This window comes from Myotis davidii, unplaced genomic scaffold, assembly GCF_000327345.1.
Source record: "Myotis davidii unplaced genomic scaffold, ASM32734v1 scaffold150, whole genome shotgun sequence".
Lineage (NCBI taxonomy): Eukaryota > Metazoa > Chordata > Mammalia > Chiroptera > Vespertilionidae > Myotis > Myotis davidii.
In genome coordinates, this window is record NW_006283437.1 from 1,543,819 (window position 1) to 1,549,785 (window position 5,967).

Genomic DNA, 5,967 nt, shown 5'->3' on the forward strand with positions numbered 1-5,967 from the left:
ACATTTAGAATCCTATTAATAAAAGCGTATGTGGTCGTGATGTCCTCACACCATAATGAGTGATCACCAGGAGGCTGCATGCGCATTGGGTGGGCGGGGGCTTGATGCTGCATGTACAGTGCGGAGGCAGGTCCCTCGGTTCTGGCCTACCTCTTTGGAGCCATCCATCAAGGAGCCCCGGATGGGTGGGCGGGGCCTATCTCTTTGGGGTGATCAATCGCGGGGCTCCCGCACTGTGAGAGCGCACAGGCCAGGCTGGGGGACCCACCTCCCTGCCCCTGGCGCACGAATTTCATGCACTGGGCCTCTAGTGTAGCTATAAGATTCCTTTCATAATAACACATTTTATTTTCTACTAATTAAGAAGAAAACAAATTTAAGATTCGCCTGATAATCATTACTCTAGAACAGTAATTTTCAACCAGTGTGCCTCAAGAATTTTCAAAACATGCAATATCTGACTATTTAGTCAGGGGCACTGACCTCTTTTCCCTTAGACTGTCAAATTTAAAAAAAGTCAACAGCCGCCCTGGCCAGTGAGCCTCAATTGGTTGAGCAGCATGTCATGCACTGACAGAAAGGTCACTGGTTCAATTCCTGTTCAGGGCACATGCCCAGGTTGTGGGCTAGGTCTTAGTCCTCGGGAAGCAACCACTTGATATTTCTCTCTCTCGCTTGCCCTTCCTCTCTCTCTAAAATCAATAAAAACATATTTTACAAAAAAATGACAAGAGCCAACACAACAATAGCCATCTGGTGTAAAAAATCAAAATTATACCTATTTTTTTGCTCAGATTAGCAAAAAATATATACATTTTTTCATCTGCTACAGAATTTTGGTAATTAGTGTGCCATAAGATGAAAAAAGTTGAAAACTGCTGCTCTAGAAGTTTTAAAATAACTTTAAAAATTAATTTTTTCATATATTTTAGAGAGAATTAGATTTTCTCCGGCAAACCAAACCAATACTTTGTACATTTATTTCATTTGCCTGTTCCATTTTGCCTAGAGCATGCATAATGAAAATATCTGTTAAAAATTGGGATCTTCGGCTTCTGGTTAAGATGACAACGTGGTAAAAAAACAAAAACAATTGCTATCTTATTTCTGAAGGAAAAAAGTTTCAAAATTATTTTTAAAATATGCCAAAGTCAATACCTGATTTTTTTTTTGAAATATATTTTATTGATTTTCCACAGAGAGGAAGGGAGAGAGATAGAGAGAGTTAGAAACATCGATGAGAGAGAAACACCGATCAGCCGCCTCCTGCACATCTCCCACTGGGGATGTGCCCGCAACCCAGGCACATGCCCTTGACCGGAATCGAACCTGGGACCTTTCAGTCCGCAGGCCGACGCTCCATCCACTGAGCCAAACCGGTTTCGGCAATACCTGATTTTTTAACGATGAAAGAATGTATTCCTTTTCCTGGTGAGAGATTGCCTTGTGAGTTTCTGGTGTATTACTAACTAACCAGATCCATAAAACAAACCAAATGATTCCAACAATACCAAAAAGGTAGAAGACATAAGTCCAATCCATATAGACACAAATTATTCCAGAAAGAGGGAGAGAAATTACTGTCCCAAGCTGTGCTCCTGCATATGAAATGCTAAGAAGCTTGCTTCTTTCAAGAGGGGGAGCCCAAGAAAACCACATGGCATGCATGGCCGGAAATGTAACACCCTCTCCTAGTCCTCCAGTGCTCTGAGTGCAATGAGAGCTCCAACTCCGATATCTGCAGCAGTGGGCGTAAACAGGGTGAAGACAGCAGTGCCAAGGATCCCAAATCCTAGCAGCAGTTTCCCCCCACTTTGCTGGCAATATATCCTCCAGGAATCTTATAAGACCTTCATTAAACAGTTCCTTTATCTTACTGGCATGTAAGTACATAAAAATGTACTGAACCACTTTTTTAGACTGAAGAACACACAAACTTTCTATAAGGTAGGCGAGTCACCATGACACAGGCCTGCAGTTTCTTATTGTGTGATTATGAATAACTTTAATGGAAGCAGAATGCTCTGCACACTCCTTAGAAGTTCTATTATTTGCTAAAGTTGTATTTGAATCAACCATATCCACTAATGCGACACTCAGATTCACACGTAATGCATACAGAATGAAGAAACCAAAAAAGGCCAAAACTGCTAAGTTGTAACGAGCAGAGCAGCACACTGGAGTGGCCTCCGCCTGCGGGGCGCCCTGCAAGAGGGATGTGCTGTCCGAGACCTTCTCGCCCTCGGGGGACTGGCCGGGAACCGGAGACCTCATGGCGTCTCCGGGGAGCAGGCGGCCGATCTACCGTCGCAGGGCAGCGCTCGGGCCGGACCGCCGAACCCCGGGGCAGCCCCCGGCCTCCAGATTCTTTTTAAAAAATTTTTTTAAAATATACTTTATTGATTTTTTACAGAGAGGAAGGGAGAGGGATAGAGAGTTAGAAACATCCATGAGAGAGAAACACTGATTAGCTGCCTCCTGCACACACCCTACTGGGGATGTGCCCGCAACCAAGGTACATGCCCTTGACCGGAATCGAACCTGGGACCCTTCAGTCCGCAGGCCGATGCTCTGTCCACTGAGCCAAACCGGGTAGGGCTCACTTCAGATTCTTTATTGTACTTTGTGTCTTTTATTAATTATTGAGCTTCTACTATGTGTGTGTCACGAAATGGGCACCGAGGATGGAAAGTGTCCCTTCTGGAGCTTGTCCTGGGGACGATGTGGAAGCAGTCTGCTGACAATGAGGTGGCTTTCCTGAGACTAGAACCCGAGCTGGGAAAGCTGGAAGCGGGTGCAGGTACCTCCGGTCAAGGAAGGGGTCACAGGGCACAGAGGGGGAGGACATTAAGAATAGCAAATATTTGAGTCCTTGGTGTGTCAGTCACTGTTTAAGTGCTGTACATGCATTAACCAAGTGGTTCTCAACCAAGGGTGGTAATGCCTGTCCTCTCCCTGGGATATTTGGAAATTGGGAATTATTTTAATAAATGTGTTTTTTTGTTTGTATTTTTAAATATATTTTTATTATTGATTTTTTTACGGAGAGGAAGGGAGAGGGATAGAGAGTTAGAAACATCGATGAGAGAGAAACATCCATCAGCTGCCTCCTGCACACTCCCTACTGGGTATGTGCCCACAACCAAGGTACATGCCCTTGACCGGAATCGAACCTGGGACCCTCGAGTCCGCAGGCCGACGCTCTATCCACTGAGCCAAACCGGTCAGGGCTGAGAATTTTTTTAGTTGAAGTGGTGGAGAATGTCACCAGGATTGACAGCGATGCCTAATGTTCCAGAATGAAGGGCTGCACAATGACGAAATCTCCCGGCCAAAAGGTTAGCAGTGCCCTCTCATTGGCATGATTACCTAGTTTAAGCTGGATGGTAGTCCTGAGAAGTAAGTACAGCTATTACTCCCACTCTGTGGCTGGAGAAACTGGGGCTGAGAGAAGTAACTTGTCCCGCATCATCTTGCTAATGAATGGGGGAGTCTGGGTTTGAACCCAGACAACGGGTTGCAGAGCCCAGGCTCTTATCCAATGTATGTACTTTGCAGCCTCTCCATATTAAAGGGAGAGGCTTGTTTGTGGCCATGAAAAGTCCTAGTCAGTCCAGAGAAAGGTGAGAGTTCAAACAGAGCTCCATCAATAAAATCATCATCATTATTGTTAGAGGATCATGCTTTCATGGGGGAAACTTCTGCTGGAGAGTAGATTGGGATCAAACTGTGAAGGCCTTTTTTTTTTAAAAATAAATATTTTATTGATTTTTTACAGAGAGGAAGGGAGAGGGATAGAGAGTTAGAAACATCGATGAGAGAGAAACATCATTCAGCTGCCTCCTGCACACCCCCTACTGGGAATGTGCCCGCAACCAAGGTACATGCCCCTGACCGGAATCGAACCTCAAGGAATCGAACCTGGGACCCTTGAGTCCTCAGGCTGGCGCTCTATCCACTGAGCCAAACCGGCTAGGGCTGGGAAGGCCTTTTTGGCTGTCCTAGGGTTTGAGTTTCATCCCCTGGGCAGTGAGAATCTTTCGGAGGTGGATGTTTATGGAAGATGAGAGAAGGCCCAAGTCTTCAGTGAAGAGCAGTTACTCAGAGGTGCTGGCAGGAGATGGCGAGGCCCTCACTGGAGGATGGATGTGCTCATTCACTGTCAGCAAATATTTTTTGGGCACAGACTCTTCCTGGGTCTAGAGTCACACTGTTGAACAAGACCCCATCTTAGGTTGGAGAGGTAGGCAGGGCTAGATCATTCAGGGATTTTAATGTCACATTAAAGAGTTCGGGCCCTGGCCAGTGTCCATCAGTCAGGCACGTGCAGGAGGCAACCTGTCCTGTGCACAGAAAGGTTGCAGGTTCGATTCCTGGTCAGGGCACATGCCTGGGTTGTGGGCTCCATCCCCAGTGTGGAGCGTGGAGGAGGCAGCCAATCAGTGATGCTCTCTCGTCATTGATGTTTCTCTCTCTCTCTTCCTTCCTCTCTCTCTGAAAATTAATTTTAGAGAGAGTGGAGGGGTGGATTTTACTTAAAATGAGTGTAATGTGAAGGCAGTGGAGGATTTTTAAGCAGAGGAGTGACATCGTTTGATTGTGTCCCCATCTGGAGGCTGTTGCTGAGTTCAGAAGAGTGATGATGGTGCTTCCTCTGGGGTTATGGCAGTGGAGATGGTGAGAAAGGGTAAGATGTTTTTAGGAGGAAAAAGGGGAGCACTGCTGATGGGTTTGAATGAGGCTGACGGGGAGAAAAAGGATGAGGGCAGATTCTTGAACTAAATACAGTAACATCGAGAGAATTTATAGTGAACCTGCATTTATCCACTGTCCAGATGCTACAAATCTGTCCATGTAATCCTTAATCCATCTTATATTTTTGATGTACATTTTTATTTCTTTTTAAATCTTCACCCGAAGATATTTTTTTCCTGTGGATTTTTTTTAGAGAGAGTGGAGGGGAGGAAAGACCAGGGTGGGGTAGGGGCAGGAGAGAGAAACATAGATGTGAGAGAGACACAGTGATTGGTTGCCTCCTGCTTGCGGCCTGACAGGGCCAGGGATAGAGCCTGCACCTGAGGTATGTGCCCTTGACTGGGAATCGAACCCATGACCCTTTGGTGCCCAGGCCAACTGAGCCACACCGGCCAGGACTTGATGTAGATTTTAAAGTAAGTTGCAGACACAGTACACTTCATCCCTAAATATTTCCATTAGAACCGTAATCTTATAATTATAATTCAGTATTTCTTTACTGTTTATTTTATTTTATTTTTCCCCTTTAATCCTCACTCGAGGATATGTTTTTATTGATTTTTAGAGAGAGAGGAAGGGAGAGAGAAACATCAATGTGAGAGAGAAGCATCAATTGATTGCCTCCGTACACCCTCCAACTGGGTATCGAACCCACACCTTAGGTATGTGCTCTGTTTGGGAATTGAACCACAACCTTTTGGTGCATGGATGACACTCCAACCAACTGAGCCACCGGCCAGGGCACAGATTTTTTTCATTAGATAAAAATTACGTAAGATGAAATGCGTGGATGTTATCTGATGAGTTTTCACAAGTATATAACTAGGATACCTCAGACCTCCATAAGATAGAGAATGTTACCATCACAAAACAGTGCCCCCATACCTCTTTGCAGTGAGGTCTGACCCTTACCCTCCCAGAGGCAACTCCTAAAAGTGATAGTTTTAAAGTGGGTGTAAGAGGGCCTACATCTCGGGGGGCTGTAGGGAGGGCACCAGCCAGGCCTGAACAGTGACTCTGAGGCCCAGCGCGTAGCACTGAAAAAGCACGCCGAGGAAACCTTTGTGTTCTGGCCTTGTTTCCTCAGCCTTCCCATCTGACGTGGGGTCCGTGCTGGACACTGGGTGCTGTCCAAGGCAGAGCTGGGTGAAAGGCTCCCGAAGGGCGTCTTCACCACGTGGAGGTCTGCAGCCCCTGGTGGCACAGAGACCG